At 35.9% G+C, this 20,867-nt stretch overlaps 1 long non-coding RNA gene across 2 annotated transcripts; it reads right to left on the reverse strand.

Annotated features, from left to right (window-relative positions):
* Positions 1-1,086: 1,086 nt before the first annotated feature.
* Positions 1,087-15,841, reverse strand: LOC111934184 (uncharacterized). Of its 2 annotated transcripts, XR_015275837.1 has the most exons (7): positions 15,750-15,841; positions 14,747-14,873; positions 13,184-14,180; positions 11,819-11,906; positions 6,419-6,609; positions 4,236-4,353; positions 1,087-3,025 (listed from the first exon to the last, which is right to left on the reverse strand). It is a non-coding gene; the product is annotated as an uncharacterized LOC111934184 (long non-coding RNA). The 2 variants fall into 2 exon arrangements; XR_015275836.1 differs by lacking the exon at positions 15,750-15,841 and having other exon boundaries at positions 14,638-15,544.
* Between the last annotated feature and the right edge of the window lie 5,026 nt (positions 15,842-20,867).

Below are 20,867 nucleotides of genomic sequence, written 5' to 3' on the forward strand. Positions count from 1 at the left end.
AGAGTTTCAACATTAGCTCAGTTGGTTAGAATAGGGTGCTGACAACCAACCAAGGTTGTGGATTCAATCCCCTTATGTGACTGCCTTAAGTCACTTGAGAGTTGGACTTGATGGTCCTTGTGGGTCCCTTTCAACTCAGAATATTCTGTAATCCGTCATTTGAAAATTAACATTTTGCACAGGGAATGAAAGCTTACGTGTGGCAAAACTTCACTGCTAATTATAAATTCTATTTTAAAGGTGACAGTCTCTGCCTTGCTTTAAATCATTAAAAATAATGTGTAAAATCATGTTAACAGCATTTATTCAGAAAGAAGTGCAGAGCTAAGCCACAGCACCAGATTTTTATGATTTATTTGGACAGCCATATATTGGCATCTGACGGGTCTAAACATCATTACCAATTTAGGTATTAGACTGTTTGTATCATTTTTTGCATGTGTTTTGTGTTCCTTCAGAAACTTAATAACAATAACAATAATAAAAAGCATCAACAAATGCAGCATTTGGCAGTTAATACTGAACACCAGTATTTGTCTCCAATAAAGCCCTGTTCAATGGGGCCACTAGGTGGTACTGCACCACAGTACAATTCCTTGGCTGCCTGTTCGAAATCGTAACTGTGAATGATCATTTAGGATTGCAACAATAGCATAATGACTTGTTTGCCCACTTTTCCTAGACACAATACACACAGACAGATGCAGAGGATACGCATAGGATGTTTAGAAGCATTTCTTTGGTTTGATTCGCTGGCATCAATAATGAGCTTCCTTATCAGCCCATACAAATGGAACTTTGATATTTCAAAGTCATAGTGGCAAATACTTTCTTTCCTTCATTGAATGTGGCAAACAAAATTCAGAGACTGTGTTCCCCTGAGAGGAATAAATGGCACCCAAACACAAACCAGTGACGAGTATGAGCCCAAATTCAGAGATATGATCATTTTTACACATCAGGAATTTGGAATTCCTTGCTGATTTGAAAACCTTCATACCCATGTTCCATATGCAAATAGCAAAATTAAGTGCACTGTAGTGGTAAGTCAAGCCCGTGAAATCCAAACCAAATAAAAAAGCCATAGCTATTCAAATATTTAGGTTTTATTTATCTGGCTATGCTCATTCACATCCAACAGATTAATATACGATTCCTTTTTTTGCATATGTTTATGAAAACAAATCATATTACCATGGACTTTCTGCTCATCTTCTACAGTTTCTCTAGTGAACTGCTGTATTGGGTCCTGAGTACTGGGTCACAAGGCTGTGTACTGTAAACCTTCCTTTGTTCTAAAACACTTCTTCTATGCCCCAAAACATTCCTTAAGCAAAAGCTATTAGTGACCTACCTTCTGTGTGAACTTAGACTTCTGAAGCTCATTCTTTCTTATGTGTGTCTGATCACATGAAAAGGGATGTGTAACACGGGTGTCAAATCACATGACAAAGAACAGTCTGGACTGCATATAGAAAAAGTCCCTTTCCAGAAGACCTCAGTTATGCAGAATCTCGATGGCAATCACACAGTCCTCCACTGCTGGGAAATGCCAAATAATCCCCTCACCTCCTGCCCAGCATGCCAGGCACAGAGGAAGGCACAGATCAGATTGATCAGCTCTTGCTGGTGTGCAGATCCCAGTGCAAGGGACAGAGCACAGCACAGAGAGTTGATGATTTTCACCCAGGAAATCCCAGACAAGGGACCATGCAGCTCCCCAGCACCTTTACAGAGCCATGCTGAATGCCACATTCCCCAGCATCAAGGCTTCAACCACCTGAGCACAGGGACGACACAGAGAGAAATCACCAGCAGAATTCTGCAGGGGATTGATTTTTCCTAACAAACTCAAGTATTGATTGGAAGAAGATCTTAGCAGTGAAGTAGAAATATTTGCTGAGGGTATACATTTACTCAATGTAGGTTGTGTGGGAGCTGTGCAGAGAACTGTAAATGGGCCTTAAGATTAAGTAACTGGTTAATAAGACGGCAGAGGAAATTTAGTGTAGGTAAATGTGAAATTCTATATGTAGGCTAGTGTTCTTGGCTTTAGGAATAAAGTGATGAACTCTGAGTTGCCTGTTACCACTCAGAAGTTTCAGATTGTGATAGATAGACTTTTTCATAAAAACATCAGCTCAGTGCATGGCACCAATCCAAAAATACAAATGTCTGTTAGAAAAGGAAAAAAGAACAAAACAGGAAATATAATTATGCCAGTCTATAATGCCACAATTTTCTCATGCCTGGAATACTGTGTGCTGTTCTGCTGCTTGCATCTACCTCCTATTTTCCTACTTCCAGTGATTACTTAGAAAAGTGGTTAGTCCTCAAAAAGGTTTTAGGATGTGCTTGGAGTACAGAGCTCCTTAAAGAATGCTCATGTTTTTCTGCATATCTGAATGACTTGGATTGGCACTGGAAATAGAAAAAATATCCCGCTCTCCTAATGGAATGTATGTGGGAAGAATCTAGAAGAGAAAATTCTCATGGATCATGCACCTCCTCGTGGATGGTATTCTGCAAGAGAGGATGAATTGAGCCAGTGAAATCAAGGATCAAGAAAAACAGCCATTTCTTGCCAGCAAATACTGAGACAAAACCTTAACTGGCTTCCTCCAAACACCTGCTACTTGGCATACCCAAGTCACTGCCAGTACTCCTGCTTTGAGGGTGCCATCCCTGATTCTGCATGTATCTTCAGAGCAAACATGTTTTGCAAAGTGGGAGGTAATACTACAAGTAACACATACGGAAAGATTTTATTCAGATTATGTCTGATCACAAATGTTTATTGAGGTTTGAGAGATTAGATTTTGATGAACCAAGGGACTGCGCTCCTTTATGTCTTTACCACCTGGTATTTTTATGACATGCATCAACAATACGAATCAGCTGTGACAATATGTAACAATTGTCACCATTGGCTTGTGGCTTTTGGAATCACAGCAGTCATGTCAAGGTCAATTCATTCAGCAGCACTGGCTGATTTGACAGGAAGCTGCTTATCTCAGTGTGGAACCTGGAACAGATAAGCCATGGCTATAGACAGCAGTAGAAAGAAGTGTAAAAGAGAAGTGAAGGAGAAGAGAAAAGGAAATAAAGAGCTGAGAACAAGTGTCTTACCCAAGTACTATGGGTACTTCCACTTTAGAAATACCATTTTAAGTACTTTCCAGTCTCTTATTGTAATTTCTTGCAACTGTTGGCACAGTTATCTGTATAACTGTTAGCAGCTATCAGACAGTTAATTACTGTAAGTACAATATGTCATAATAAAGACCAGACTTTCTTTAGTAGCCTGCTCAGTTCAGGATAATCTACATTTCCTCTATATAAAAATTGTCACTTCAGTAAACTGCTCCCCTTGCAACCAAAAATGTAAAATATGAGAAGTTCCATGATATTATAGATAACTAAATGGCTCTTGTGGCTGAAATAGTAGTTGCTTATGTAACTACACTTTTACAGAATTTATTTGTTTTTCCACAAAAGATACCAACTGTGGCAACCATTACCATAGCAATGCATTATGTATGCTTCCTCACACAATATCCCATGTCTCAAAATATCCAGACTTTATCTATTCTGAATTTTGCCTTCAAGAAAACCTGAAAGCAAGCTTTTGGACTTGAAAACATTTTTTCTGATCTTTGAATTTCCCTAATTTTTGGCTTTTACATTTAATTACTGCAGTCTTTAACTTATTTTTGGCTATTCTTGGCAAGGAATGCCCAAAAGATTGTTCTTTGCATCAGAAAACATCAGAGTACAGTGGTATTCCAGCTAAATCCCACACTCTGGGAGCTGTGATGGGCCTTCTATATATATCTTAGGACATCTCTTCAGTATCAACCTTTTTGAATTTCTTGTGCTTCCTAGGTACAGTTGGCATTGTTAGAGCAGACCAGACACAGACAGGGGTCAGGTCTTAGAGCTGCATTTCCAGCCTTCAGATGACTCCTTCCTGCTCTAATGGTTTCCTAAGGGTTTTGATACAGGCTAATGAAATGGAAGTCTTGGGTTTGAGAAGGGTTGTGTGAGGGATGAGCTGGAGCTGGCAGTGTGCATTCCCACTGTCACTGTGCTCATCCATCACTTGGGGGATGTATGTATTCTTGCTGCAATTTAATTTACATTTAAACCAGTCTTTGAGTAAGACATCACAACACAGGGACTGCATCTTAGTAAGAACCTTTGTCTTAAGTCTTGGCTATATTTAGGAAGATTACCTCTGTAATATTAATAACATATTCTTTGCTACTGTCCAGCCCCAACAGCACTGCATCATAAAACTGCCATAAAAATATTTCTTCAGTGAGTGCTGTTGGCATATGCTCTGCTTGCATCCTGAGGAAAAAAAGAATTAAACTATATTTAATAACATAATTTTGACCTTTCTGTCATAGTAATACATCCATAAAGACATACTTAGATTGTAAACACTTCTAGTCCAGAATAAATCTCTGCCAGTGTCACCAGGGAACCCCAGGCATTGAAGTCCTGAAGTAACAATAGCACCAAGAAACAGATACTCAGTTTATGAGGGGGGGGAAAATCATTGTTGCTTTTGGTATCATTTCCAATATATGTATTTAGTACAGTGTCTGGGAAAATCTGTGTTGTATACAGCATGAATAGTCTTGCAAAGGTCAGCACAAAGTTTTTAGAGCTCCTGCGGTGAGAGTATATGTAGCTGTTTGCTGTGCAAACTAATGATTTCTCAAGAGGCAGAGACCTATATGCACAGTCACTTAAAGCAGCATTTTAATTAATCAAATTATTTTATTTTCCCATGTCTTTTAAGACTGAGCAGGGAATAAAGCACAGCATTAAACTCCTTTTATAATATAATCCTTTTATACAAATATATTGACCCCAATAGCCATTCTTCACTATGTTTTTAAACCTAAGTGGAATGTTGAACAAACATCCACAAAATTGCAGTACAGGCACTGCAATCATCAGGGTGTTTCATAATGCCAGAAGAAAACTGATAAATACAGCAGCATTATGAACTGATTTTAGAAGGGATAGTAATAATTTGTAACCAGTGTTCAATTTCATGATGCATTTAATGATTTTTGAGAGAGCTGTATATTAGTCTATATTGGCAATGCAACACTTGTACAGAAATGGCCCAAATAAATTTTCATTAATAGATCAAAAAGATTATTATCTTCTACTTACACTTTTTTATACAGTGTATGTGTCACAGCCAAAGAAATTATCTTAAATGCTTAGATTCAAGTTCTTTCCACAATTAAGTTTGCATCATAGCTTGGTTTCACTGGTGTACATTGAAGAAGAATTTCACCTCCTGTTTAACCTCATTTATTGACATAAGTAAACACTTGGCAAAAAGTCCTAGGTTAGTAACATTCAAGTTTGGGGTTTTTATTAAGGAGTTTAACATCAAAAAAACTGCTTGTATTTTAGAAGTCTTATTTTACTGGAGTAGTAGCTATGATGGTTTTATTCATTGGTTCACATGTTCATTTATGGACACAGTTACAAATGAGATGAATGGAATTGCCTGCAAGTTAATTTGGATGATGATCTTTATTTCTAAATTTATAGGTACCATGGGAGGAAAAAAAAAGTACTTGCCAGTAAAACAGAAAGTTTAGTTAGAACTGGTGATTGGTGGTCTAGAGCAGCCCAAGTATTAGGATGCAGAAAATATCTATTGGGAAAACTCCTCTCTGATGCTATTCACTATTCTTTATACTCATCCCAGAAAAGAAGAAAAAAAATTAGTAAGAAAAATTTTAAAAATATTAGGCATAATAGATTATGAGTTTAATAAGCAAAGATATCTTTTTATCTGAGCTTGAAAAAGGCACTGTTTGATTTAGACTAGAGATTAGGATAAGGCAAAAGGTAGGCAATAGAGGAGATGAATCAAACAATTAGAAATATTATTTTTCATTTTGTTCTGTAACAAGACAAAATAAAGTCTGAAAGGACAGAACAATTAAGTATTTAGTATTTTAGCAAAATTGTAAGTAATCTGTAGAATTAATTGCCAACATATACGATCAAAACCATTAATTTAATCTGATTCAGAACTGGATTTTATTTTTGCATGAGTAGCAGACACTTCTATAATCTTGCTAACAGTAAATTTAATTTCCCTACCATGTTGTAAATGCACATCTATCAGAAGCGTGTTTAGAAGAAACATCTTCTAGAGTTTACTCTCACTAAAGTCCAAAGCTAAGGCAGCTGGGCTAAAACAGGTTATACACCCCACAAATTCTACAGGGCTGATGCAGGAAAACAAAATCTGTCCTACCCTGCAACATCTGCACCACTTTGCAACACAACAAAAAACAAAAACGCAGATTAAAATGACAGCATATGAATGACCATAGCCTAGACTGTATTTGCCAACATAACCCTGCAGCATTACCTGAAGAATTTCAGAATTCAGTGAATCCTTGTCCACTGGTTCTGCCTTCTATCAAGATTTATGTTCCACTGTGCCAACTACTCCCATGGCTTTAGTAAGACACAATCAATCAGTTGTTCCAGGAGCCATTTGGTCCTTTATGTGCACTGGGTTTTATCTCTTCTTTTCTTCTCAAGGCTACTTTCTCAACTCTAAATCAAAGGAGTAAAGAAAAAAAAAATACTGATTGGAAGTTTCTGTATGTTTCTTAAATTTATAATGTCCCTAGAAACCAATGATATGATTTTGCATAGAAAATAAAAATCCTTTGACTTTTGACCAGATAATATTTCAAGATAATATAGTGAGGTTTAAATTAGTTATTTAATGCTAAAAATTAAACACTTTTTGTCCTAGCATTACTGAATAATATTTTTTTTATGATTTAAATACCACAGAATATCTTAAATATGTTTTCTGATAGATCTGGGGCAGCAAAGCCCTTCTGGACATTTATCTCTGAAATTACATTGAGAGGAATAAACAGCTGTCGGGAATATAAATGCTAACTCATCAGAATGCTGACTCAGTGCTGTAGAAATCAAAATATGTTCATCTACTGCAGAGGTAACATGTCATATACCAACTAGTCATGTTTTATCTTGGCTAACTATAAAACCAGTTGAACAAAAATGCTGGAACAAGGGAGTGGAAATCAAATTATAAATGGGAATAATTTTAAGGTCTTTATAAAGATCTACTGTATGACCATAAAAATAGAATAACAGAATAGTTTGGCTTGGAAGGGACCTTTTAAAGGTCATGTAGTCCAAACCTCACTGCAGACCAGGTTGCTCAGAGCCCCATCCTGCCTGACCTTGACTGTTTCCAGGGACAGGGCATCTACTATCTCATTTGGCAACCTGTGCCAGTGTTTCACCACCCTCACTGTAAAAAGTTCCTTTCTTCTATGTAATCTAAATTCACCTTTAAACTGAAGTTTAAAACCATTGCCCCTTGTCCTAATATATCAGGACTTGCTAAAATGTTTGTCCCCATCTAATAACCCCAAAAGTGACCATCCCAGTCAGGATGTGTTTGTTGGTCACCTTCAGTGGCAAAACCCCCTACTCTTTTAGGGCTGAAGAATGATTTAAGGTCCAATTCTGATTTCTCTGCAAGTAATAGAATTTCTTTGTTTGTTTGAAGCAGGATTTAGCAATGAAGGAAGGACGTGAATCCTCTGCAATGCCATATTAATGCTTAATGTCCCATTGGTCCAATTTTGACATTAAGTATGAGCTGAATGCTAGTGACTTTTTTGTACTAAGATTTATTAAGGGTGGAAATCTGTTACAGGAGAAAATTATTGCATTTTACTAAATACACTGATGATCTGCAAACAGATGTGAGAAGTTGGAGGCTTTCTTAAAGTTTTGTTCTGGTAATAAATTCTGTTAGAAAATAACTGCTATCTAGGCATTATTTCAGGACTTTTTATCCAGACAAATTTAATGTCTGATACTTTGGATCAACTGTCTTGACTTTGGTTGAAGCTTTCCGTGCTATATGGTGAAGGTTTTGGCTCAGTCTGGAGTTTTATCCAAGCAAGTAATGACTGGACTAGTGTGCATTTCTGGTAGAACAAATTACTTCACATTTAATGCATTTCTTGCTTAATATTTCAAAATTATATATATATGTGAATGAATGTCTATATATTCCTAAAGCCATTTCTACAATTTATGATATTTCCTTTTGTATTTCTTCAGTGATCTGCATCTGGCACTTTTCTGCCAGATATCAAGGTTGATATAAGGCATCAACCTATATCTTACAGAAGGATGAGCACCTAGTTCTCCAGAAATACACTCTGCCATAGGTCCTGCAGCAATGCTGCAAAGGAAGAATTTGCTTTTCAAAAGTATGACCCTGGGCATTACTCAGCAATGATGGCTGTCAAAGGGAAAGAGCAAAACACAGCAAAAAAAATTCTTCTGAAATATGACATTAAAGCTGAAAAGTCTTTCCATTGAAAAACCCCACTCCTCTGCAAAAAGAGAATCGAAAAGAGGAATATCTTAAGCACTTCATGCAATGCAATCTTTCTAAAGATAAAAGATGACAGAATACAGCTCTATTACTTAAAGAAATCAAAAATATTCATAAAGACAAACTACAGCGCAAAAGTATAGACTTCCATTTCTAATTTTGTAACCTCAAGCTTAATTTTGTTATTTGTTTCAACTCTTCAAGCAATCAGAATTTCTCAAGTTAGAATCTTTCCAGGCAGCTGAATTTCTCTGCTGGGCTCCCTGATCCTGTGACATCTTTGTCATGCCCAAGTTATCATGCAGTTTCACAAGGGAGCCCCGGGTTCTGCAAAACCCAATCCAGAGGCATTGTTTCATTGCCCTAGGTAAAGTAGTCTCATTTCATAAACTGAGTGAAATTTTCCCTGTACTGGCATGTTAGGCCTTCTGGTTCCAAATCATCCAGCTGTTGCTAATCTGTTATGTAGCTAGTATCTCTTCGTGCTGTATGATCCACGAGCAGCCAACATTTCTGCATACTTTTATATAGCAACATACTTAATAACCTGTAACATTATAAAATACACATGCAAATATTACAGAAAAAGACTGCAGCTTGGACCTACTTAAGACCACATTGTATCTATTTTTGGTTTGAGAAATTACTTCGTCAAGATATTCAGTTCCTGGACATATTCTGTTAAAAATCTGAGAAGTAACATTTAGTTCCTTTAAAATAATTACCATAACTTACAATTTTCACGTGTCCTTAATGTAAAAAAAAAAAAAAAAGAAAAAAAAAGATGAACCTCCCTTCATATAATTTTCTTTTCCATTTTTTTTATTGCTTTAATCTTACATGAGAAGGTTAAAAGGAACTTTTTCTCATTGCACTCATAGGTACAATATCTCTGACCTTGCCTTCTAAATTTCCTCATTTATGAAAGATTTGGTGGTTTCAAAAATGGTTATCTCACCCAGACTTTCACATCTGGCACCGGTATCAGCACAGATAGAAATAATCTGAAGCAATTTAACCTCACATTCTAATTCAAGCTTCTGTTAACAGCCTTTCTTCAGCTGTTCTACTTCTAAATTAGCTTAGGATTTCTTATGTCATGGTAGTTCTAATCCTGCTAGTTAGGGGCATGTTATCCAGTGGCAGCCCCAGGACTAGATTTGCACCTTATCTGCAAACATTCATGCTGCAGAATTCAGGAAAAAATGATGGATTTGTGTTTATTTTATATTAGCAACTTCATTTTCATTTCTGCTGTAAATATAGATGTGATAGTGGTTTATTTCTGAAACAGTTTTTTACCTTGAGCAGTCTACAAAATATAACTTCATTTATGCAGAATTGGCCCACAGCTTCTGATCCCATAGTTTAGCTTTCTTGTTTGTATTTGACAGTAAGCTTTGGATTTGCTACCAATCTCAGCAACACAAGGCTCCTCTTCCCAGAGCACTGCCTGGATTACACAATTCTCTTCCATCTTTCCTCTTGACTTTCCACTGCTCCTGTAATTTACCTCTTGCAGTCATGAAACTATAGGAGTTTCATAAATTTTCCAGGTTCCCTCAACCTTCTGTTGTGAACTTTCTGTTCTGAATTTCACTTTCTCTATATCAAGTTTATTCTCTATTCCTTTGGCAATCTGGTCTCTCCTGGGAACATACACCTTGGGAAATTTTACCCTGCACAAGAGCAGTTAATGACTACAGTCTCAGCTCTTGCACTTCCATTCGGGATTTCAGAGTAATGAAGCCTGATTAAGTATGGTTGGAACTGTGTGATACTTCTGTACAATAAAAATACAGATTGAACAACACTATTTGGGATCAGCTCCTCAAATAAATCTGTTGCCTCAGATCTTTCCTTCTTTAAAAGTGATTTTTCTTTAAATCAAATGAGTCTTTCGATTAGGAAACAAGGTTGATACTCACTAAGGTCTGACTCTAATCTTTTTGTGATAGCTGTCTTTAAATCCAGCAAACAAAACTCTTTTAAATCAATGTAAACTCTCTGAGTAATGGGAGTGCCAGTGCCGCAGGATAATAAAAACCTGGCACAGAGACACTGCACTCATGGAGAAATGTTTGGTTGTTGCATTAACTAATAACAATAGATTAATTAATCAGTTTGCTTTTCTTTGTTGCCAATCTGGTAACTGTGATTAAGTTCTCTACTGCTGGCCATGTTGAGGGGTTTATTTTTGTCTTATTTGCTTATATGTCTATTCTCCTTTTGCCAATATAATCCTCAATCTATTCTTAGGTCTCCATAGACATCTCCCTATAAGTTAGGGAGAACATTAAGCATTTGTTATAAAGAACAGTGTCAGAACAGCTACAGTCTCCCTTGGGAGGCATTTGATCATTCATTTTATCTAGATCACTTAAAATCTTCAAAGACCAGCTGTACCTGGGTATTAATGCTCTTTCAGAACCATATGTTTCCCTTCTGCACAAAACCCATGTAAGGGGGACACTTACATAAAAATCTTGCTGCAAATTATTGCTACTTGCTCCTTCTGTAGGGGATAAAGGATAAGGGACAAGTGGAAACACATGATTTTAATCAACCCATGGAGGACGTAAGAAAGCCTATAGGACATCTCAACATAGCTAGATTTTTTTCCCTCCCTTCCTCAAATCCTCCCTCAAAGTAATGGTAAACACTGCCTGCAAATAACCCCTGTCTATTCAGCTAAGAAGAAATACAGATAGTACTTTTAGAACCAGACACAGTTTTTTTGCTTGATGTGTTTTCCAGTTACAGAATACAGAATGTTATATTACTGTGCTGTTGCTACAGGCAGCATACAGACATATGATGGCTGCCTGATAAAGAAACATTAGATTACACATTTAGCCCACTCTGCAGAAGTTTGAAACATATTTTACATATGGTTTTGGCCCACTGGTTTCCTCTACTTTTCACAGGCAAATATGCCATTGTTATTAGTAAAGGCACAGCAAAATAAAGGCAATATGCAGCAGGCAGGAACAAGAGGATCATTTAAGTTCAATTTCGAAGTTTTTTGGTTTCCTGGGTTTTTTCACCCCTTAACTATCATTCTCCTATTCTTCTTGTGAATTTCCTTAAAACTTTACAAAATTATTACTAAAACATACATAAGAGGATATGTATTCCTTCTACAAACAAATGCAAAAAAAGGAAAAATTTTATAAAGCACATGCAAACCTGGTTCATACAAACAAAGCTCAATTATATGGAAGATTACATAAAACTGGCATGTGCAAATCAGGTGAGGGTGCTTCTCTTTTCTCTGGGTTGACGAGAATAAGTAAGAATAATTATATGTACCACAGTAACTAGCAGTGTCTGGTAAATTCAGTGAAATAATAGAATGAAGAATTATACCTGGGGAGGGGTGAATTTGCTTCTTCCAGTTGTTGGCTGTGTGTCAAATGCACAGCACAATTTATGAGTAACTTCAGCACTGCTGCTGCTGCAAAAAATGGAAGACAGCATTGTCACTTTGTGTAGGTGATACAAGATGAATTTGTTCTTTGTAAAACACTTGCAACAGACTGCAAAGAAAAAATTAGCTTATAATATTGGAGAGGGAAACATCAAAAAAGAAAGCATATTACAAGCTAGCAACAAACTCCGTGAAAATGTCTCAAAATGTCTCAATATTGGGCCAGCAGAAGAAGTTAAGATGAAATCTATAGTGCTTTTATATGGGCTGTTTCCTTACTAGTCTCTTTCTATTCAATGCTAGCCAGAAAACATGTGAAGAACAAGAATGTCTCTTCAAGGTCTCTTGGCTGAAAACAGCAGAAAATAGTCTTCTCTTGCACCATCTAGTGAAGGCCAATTGAATTCAAAGGGCAACTAGCTGGTTGCTAGACTAAAGCATGCTAATGACATATGGAGAAACACACACTGAGACAGGAGGTGATAAGATTATGTACTGTAGGTTAGGAGAGGATGTGGAGTCATTTTAAAATAATGCTAAATACCAGAGCAGGAATGTTTGTCACTGGTGCGTGTTAGGTGTGTCAACAGATAAACATTATTTGTACAGTAGTTAGACAATGCCTTTGTAAGGGAAAATTATTATAAAAAGGGAATTATTTTGGTGTTCTTTGCACTGTAAAAGACTTGTGACAAAGAAAATGGAAAATGCAACTTCAATTTGAAGATTATAAGAAGATTCAGAGAACATTTGTAGCCAACTCCCCCAGAAATTCATCACTCTTAAGGCTGGAGGTATTCACCATTATACTCCTTCAGAGATGCTCATATAGGAGATGACAGAAATGCAAATGAGATTCTGTGCATTATATTTAATTTTATCTTATCATGTTCATTTAGAATCCTAGCTATGACCTTGAACTTGGTTATATTTGTAATACAGTTCATCAAAGATGCTGAGCTTCAACAGCATCAGATTTGTCATGAGATGTCAGATGTCTGCATCAAGTAGGATGACAAGTAGCTGAGAAATGACATTGGTGCTACCCTAATCTTAAATCCATCAAAAGAATAAAATTCCTTGCAACCAGAACAGCATCAGGATACTTATGTAGAACTTTTTTTTCGTTGCTACTGGACAACTCTATTCCACTGCTTTGCTAATGATTTTTCTTAGTGTGTTTTCCAGCCATTAGAAATTTTTCAGATTTGAGTTGTATAAGAGAGTTTAATGTTTTATTCTGGTGGAATAGCATTATTTTGTCAACATTTACAGAAGTCAGAAGGAATTACATAGATAATTACCTTTGATCAGATGACCAGGTAAAAGGTGCAATACAATGTTGACAGGTATACTTTCAGAAGTTGCCAGTAGAAGAGATCATTTAAAAATAATGCATCTTGCTGAGAGATGTGACTGTATGAAAATAAAGGAAGGCAAGAGCAGCCTATTTCTGTTTTGTTCACGGTGTAGATACCACAGTAGTAACATTTCATAAATGTTCAAGACAGATGGTATGTATGGTTTTTTTTGCATTAGATAACCAGAAACTTATCTATTGAATGGAGTGAATCCAATATCATGTGATCCACCTTAATCTTTGGCTTCAGGTTCACAGGAAACCTTCCCTCTGAACAGTTGCAGAGCTTGTGATTTATTGCTGCTGTCACAGTGATGTGCACAGATCACCAGACTGAATGTGTTTTGCAGTGACTACTTGCAAGTGTTGGTATTTTTGCTTTGTTCCTACAAACACTATGTCTTCTGTCTTCTAGAGAGATCTGTGTTTTCTTTTAGTGTCAGTGTACTCTGGTACACATTCAAACTGGCAGCACTGCAAAACGCTATCTCCACCACAGCGAGGTCACTCACAATAAGTGGAACATCATTGCTTTTGTCTACATGAACAGATAAGAAGCTTGATTTTGTTAACTCCATTTGAATATTCACTTTTGTTTATTTGTTCTGTTGTGTGGTCACTGCTTAATTAATTCTATTTGTTCATCGCTAAGGTCCAGCAAAGATTTGGAGGAGTAATATCACACTAGATTTGTGTGAGAAATCAGCTGATTTTCTTTAGAGAAGTTCTCTGGCTTCTGTAGTGTTTGTATCTTTCACTTGGGAGTGAAAGATGGTTCAATGAAGAGGTTCTTTAGCTGCTTGAGCAGTTGTCTGGAAGATAAGTGCAGTGAGTTTGAGAATGTCCTTGATCATTATCCATTAAGCAATGGTCTTTTTTCTGTGTTCTGGTTTTTAAATCTCAGTAGTGTTGCAGATGGTTCTGAGGAAGAGTTTGCAATACTGCAATAAAATGAACAGATTTGCTGAGATGTTCAGGGTGCCAGGAGAGATCTTTATTTATGGATCTTATAGTTAATCTTCAAAATTTATCCTTTGTGTATTATTTAAAAATTTTCACAGAAAAAAACCCTGGGGTTCATTAACTAAAAAAAACCAAAAACAAACCAACCAAACTAGGACTTAAGAAAAAAACCCAAAGCACCACCAGATGTTTATTTTCATTTTTGTTGCATCCTCTCTTGCTGCTCCAAAGTCTGGAGAGCCAGTGAGCAGCTCCCAAGAAACCACAGGGCTGAGTAAGAACCAGCCAGTTTCCTAACTGCTTGGGTGCTCTTTACCTGCAGATGGTGGGCAAATTGATTAGTTGGCAAGAGAGCAAGAGAGCTCTCAAACCTGCAAGCATATAACAAGAAAAAAACCCACAAAACTAGTAGGTTATAGTGAGAAGAGTAATTACCCTGTAGCTGTTAACATGTTGCGTGCTGCCATTGCAGCAGTGCAGATCACAGCATGATCCAGGTCAACTTCAGGAATCCCTCGTTAGAAATATTGTTCCCAACACTCACCAAAATCCAAGGATTAGCCCATGCTACCAGACCCTCACATGGTATAAAATGATCACTTCCATGTGGCCTTGTTTTATGCCAGCTGAGTACACTTGACCCCAACATGGTCTCTCTTCTTCTTTCAAAGCTCCAAGAAAAGATGTTAAATAATTAGAGGCAAACAAAGGGAAAGGACAGACAGTATATTGAAATATAACTTCATTTCATGTCTTTTGCTACTTTGTTTTTAAAACATGATAGGAAGTAGAGATATTGCAGTATCAGAGAATACTAATGCAATGACCAATTTTAAATTGGACAAACAAAGTCTTGTCCAAAAGTTTTGTACAGACTTCTGTTTTTTTAATGTCTAAAAACAAGCAAGAGAAATATTATATAAAGCAGAAAAATGTTACATAAACTGCCATAACAGCAAAAGCTAAGTCTATTTACGTTACCAGACAAAACCTTACTAGTACATTATTTGTGTTATTCTTTTGCTTAAAACCTAGTGACTGACTCACACCACACCTCACAAGTTAAATCCAAAACTTTGTGGTCTCTGCTAAGGGGTGAATGGAAAATTGCTTAATTACCCCCCCTTTTTTTTTGCTCTTCATGTTTTCCCCAGGATGGAAGGCCTTATGCAATTTGATAGTGCAACATCAGGAATGTCATAAAGGCAGTTTTATTTTTATACTGGGGCAATTAAAAAAAAAAAAATTGGTCTACTCACAGCAAATTTGGAGCCAGATCATCTATGCCAAAAGTAGCAATAACTGCAGTGTATAAAGGAAGCTAGAATTGATTGGGTCTTCTCTGAAGCAGAGGACAGAAATTTGCTTATTTGATATAAAAACCTGGTTTGAAGCAATCGTTGATCTGCATGTGAAGTTTTATTGCTTATAAATAACTGACTAGAATCTAGAAAAGTCTTGACATTGGTTAGTAAAACAAAGATGAATGTAAATCCCTTATGTATTCAATGTAGTAAAAAAAATACTTGCTTGATGTTCAAAATTACCTGTATCTAGAATTAACAGATCTGTTCTTTCTATCACATTAGGTAGTCTTGAAAGAAACTAGAAAGGGTTTTATATTCTTCACGTAGTTCACCTGAAAAAATGACATATCTTAAATTTTTGTCACATTGAAAGTATTGGTCCAAATTAATATATTTTTAATAAATCAAAGTTGAATTGGGATACACAGACATATATTGTCTGAAGTTAGGCTTTCATAAATTGAAAAATTTTCAAAACTTTGGCTCAAGAGTTCCTTTAAGCTGATTTTTATCTCTCTCACATCTTCCCTTTTTCAACATATACTGCCCCCCCACCCCTTCACATGCACATCCTTAATGGGAGAGCTCTTCACTGGGATAAGTGCTACCTCTGCTGTTTTCACAAAATTAAAAATTCAGTGACTAAAAGAATGCTGCAGATTCTTAGCAGCATGAATAGTTTTGTTCTTGAAAATATCCAGACTGGACTTTTGAAAGCTTTGTAGATGCACACTGTAAGCCAGTACAGCATTTTGAATCTCCAGTAGGGTAGGGTGCCATGGCACTAGGGATGGCATCAGCTAATTACTGATGACAGCAAAAGCAACATCCCAGGAACCAGTCCTTCACCCTGCTGGGTTCAGGCTGATTCTTCTACCATGTGGAGTCCCAGATACAAAGAAAAAATAAAAATTCTCTGCAGCATCAAAGCTTTTGCTATTACAATTACCTATATTTTAAGTTATTTTTTTCATTTCCTAATTTCCACTTTTGGTTGAAGGAGGAAATTTGTGTATCTTGTACTTTATGATCTATGAGAATGTTATGAGGGACAGATATATAGTAACAGTATAATCATCTGGGAAACAGATCTGGAACCTGAACCAAAATTTCATGTAGGTTTCCCTACACTAGAATTATAGGAAGATTTGGGGTATACTAATACTGATAAACATTGAACACTTAGTTTCTTCATCTATGTTGTAAAAATCTTGTTTATCACCATTTTATTATTTTTACTCATTGTTTTCATTGTATCTTGTATTTGGACAGGACAATGAAAAGAGTAGATTGTAGTCCATCATTTTTAAAAATTAATTGTTTTTTAATTGTTTTTTAAACTTCTTTCCAGACCAGAAAAGATTAATACTTGAACAGTAATAACAATTTTGGATTGAATTGTTTTATTAAATTTGTGCTTAAAAAAAAAAAAAATCTGATTAAAATTAGACCTAGCATGATTTTTAAAACATTTGAATAATTACCATAGACAATATCCCTGTAATGAGCTCCACTGACATTTTTTGTATTCTTTTCATAGTAGATTACTGTATACTTGCCTCTAATTATAGCAAATCCTATTACATTAATTTTCATTGTACTGCTAATCTGATTAAAATAGTATAACGTTAACAGTCATACACATGATAATGAGAACAGCTTTATACACTCTAAGTTATATATACCCGAATGAGAACAATTTCTTGAAAGTGAAAAATGGTTTTCCTATTTGTGATGAGTGTGCAAATATACAGCTAGAGATATAAAACAGTCTTCAATTCAGATTATAAACAATTTAAATACATTCAGGAAACATCCAGCTAACCTTCAGACTTATATCTCATGAATGTAGAAACATTACTGTCAGAGTTTAATTAAAGTTATTAAAGATGCTAAATAAGACTCTGAATTTATAAATTTCATATTTATAATATTATAAATAAATGATAGTTAGACATTTTTATTTATAATATAAAAATAATTAATAATTTTAGGCATGTTTATAAATTTTGGCAAGAAAAACTCCTTAAATTTTATTAATAGTCTCCATAATTTTGATCTACTTATCCTGATGTGTACAGGTACCATGCACAAAACTCTCTACTGTACTGAAAACAAAAGGGTCAAAGTAAGCAAGTAATTTTTCTAAACAACTGAGTATAACCATATGAATTTCTCCTCGTTCCAGATTTTTCACAGTGGTTCTGTAACACAACTACCACAGCAGCCATATTTCTTTCTCAGTCTGCAATATTCTGAATTTTTGTTTTTCAGAATTTTACACCCTTCCTCTGGGGAACAGTAATTTTCCCCTGCTTTTCACAATCTCTTATTTTCTTTTAACTGTTGTATGCTTGGAGGCTTGTCCATAGGACATGGCATCTAAAAATGAAAGCTATTAACAACTCTATATCCCAAAATCATAGCAAGGTCTAATCACACCTTACCTCAGAGTTACAGAGCCTTGCAGCTCTACCAATACACAGTTAGCAAGATTAATTAATTAGATCTTTGTGTACTAAGACTGTGATGTGTTGCAGATGGCAGTGTATTCCTTAGAATCTTTTCTGGGAAGCGATGTTACTTACGCTTCTCTTTCCTTGCATCTCACATTGAAATTGTATGCTTGGTAATTTCTTCCCTCCAGTAGTTTTCTACATGAATAAGCTGTATCAGAGAGCACTAATGGAATTCATGCATATGCTTATTTTTTTCTACATTAAGCTTATTTTATCCTGTGAGAGGGTCATGCTTGTCAAGCATAATGTGATATTTGGATAATTTTGACTTAAGGTGGTTTTCTTTTTTTCTTTAATTTTTTTTTTTTTAAGAGTAAAATCTTAGTATTACAAGCTTGCATATCTAAAATCACTGGGCAGTGGCTGCACAAATCCACTTTGGTCTAGCCTGAATTCCTCACTGTAATAGTATTCTTATTTTTGCATAAACTTAAAATTTGCTTTTAACAGTAAAAAGCAATTCCACATCAGACTTTATAGAAGAGCACTAATACTATTTGTGTGGAAAACCACTTCTAAATTCCCTGATTATAGTGAAACAGGGATACTTGCTTGCAAGTTTCTTGTAAATATTTCAATTTCTTAATCTAGAAAACCCTTTCTGCTTGATAATCCACAGTAAAGTTATTTATTCTGTGAATAAATTCTCTTAAAATAATGTCTCCTTCGGAGAAAACAAGGTGAACATTCTTTCCTTCCTAAGCAAAATTATTTAGCTCTTTTTATTTCGGCAGCCCAAATAAATGATCAGGATGAACAGTTTCAGAAAATGCAAGCCAGTTTTAAATAACTGTGTCAATTCATCACTGTACACACTTAGATCCACAGTTCTCTGCCACCAGTCAAACCAGCCTATCATGAAAGCACTTCAAAGAAATGTGGGAACTTCCCTTTGTGTATATGGCCAATTACAAAGTAAAGTGCCATAGGAAAAATCCTTCAAGTGTCTCTGTTTATTTTTTAGGATGGTACTGTATGTATATCTATATATATATTTATATAATCTTCACTTAACGTTTAATAAGAGACCAGAAAAAACCCTTTGTGTTATATTCAATAAATACATTCATGTGAGTACAAAGAAGCCTTAGTAGATCAGAAAAAGTCACAGAATTGGGTATCTTAAATGTGGTTAGGAAATGTACAAACACACACTTTTTGCTTACTTCCGAGGAGGGAGAAAATAACCCCCATTGTCATTGCATGTGACAAACTTGTACATTCCAAGGAATTGTTTTGTCTTTGACAGATATGACTCCTCACTTTTTCTTTCTGGAAAAAAAATGGAAGCTGTAACAAGTTTACAGATGACAGACTGAAATAGCAAGGAAGCCATTACAGTAGCTTCAACAGAAATCTTTATTAATATTACTATAATTGACTACCTATACAAATTCACATTACTAATAACCCCTGCAGAAAAAAAACCTTCCTTAGTAAATAGGAACATTTTGATTAAATTAAAGATGGAGATCAGTCAACTAATGTCATGCTTTAATGTCACTACTGTATTCTATCAGTCTGGAACTCTGCCACTTTACCAACTGAACTGTGTAATAAAAAGTTCTCAAATCATATTAAGTACCACAGAAGCATAAAACATGACATGTATCAAGATTTTTTTATCAGTCATTGGAGAAAAAGTCAGCAAGGGGAACAGGTTTATCCTAGAAGTAAACAAAATGCTAATTCTTCAGCATCCACAGTAGCCCAGTATTGAGAACTATATAGAACACATGATGTAATGTTATGAAAAGTGTCTGTTATATGCACAGTACAGCTAAAATTAAGACTATCCTAAGAGTCAAATAAAAGAAGTCATTAAATATTCCATGAAACCAGCAACAAGTTTATTTAATGTTTGATTTAGTTCTAATAAATTTTGCAAACCTAAAAATCAATGCAATTGAATGCTTGAAATGTGCCATTAAGGTCTAATCTGCCATCAGAAGTTGCTGATGCGACCATTACATTACTAATAAAGATGGCAGTTATTCTGGTAAGATTATTTTTTTTTAATTTTTGCAAATAGTAGCTTACACAAGTTTGTTGAACAAAATAAGCTACATCAGCAAATAAAAAGTATTTTTGCTTGTTCGCATCTATGCCAGTTAGAAGTGCAGTGTCTTTTTCCTCACATTCTTGCAGAAAAACATTATCTGAAGTAATTTAAGCATAGCCAAGAGTTTTTAAAGTGCATTTCTATAGTGTCTCCAAAAAATCTTTTGAGCCAGTCCTAAACTTCCCCTTGTCCTTTGAGCACAGTCAAAACTGACACAGGTGAGAGCTTGAAAAGGATGGCACCTAGTGACAACTGGCACTTCAGGGTTGTGTGATGGGCTGATGATAAGGGAAAGCAAGATAAGGCTCTTCAATCCCAGTGACAGGCTTACTGAAATCAAATCTAAAGTCTGCAGAGGTAGATAATGCTGCAAATTCCTGCTGTGCGCTCTCTGGAATCTCACATTTATGCTATCAATATTAAGATGGAAAAAAAGAGAGGCACAACTTAGGATGAAAATAGCTTTACACCACAATTACACTTCCTCAGTCTTAGCAGCTGATGGGAGCTCCTGATGTACAACTGCCTCAGTGGCACCCTCTAAGTTGCAATGAGTCAGACTCCTGCTGCTGACAGCCTAAAATCACCATGGCACAGGTCAAGACTGTCACACACACTGGCATTAAACTCTACCTTCTTGGGCCCCTTCCATCAGTTTTCTGGACACAACACTGTCCTGGTGTAAACACACAGTCATGAGCGGAGTTGTGTCAAGACCACATCCACTCAGCATAGCAGTCATACACCACAGTGCAACTTGTTATTGTGTGAAAAAGC

This window comes from Cyanistes caeruleus, chromosome 13, assembly GCF_971803275.1.
Source record: "Cyanistes caeruleus chromosome 13, bCyaCae1.hap1.1, whole genome shotgun sequence".
Lineage (NCBI taxonomy): Eukaryota > Metazoa > Chordata > Aves > Passeriformes > Paridae > Cyanistes > Cyanistes caeruleus.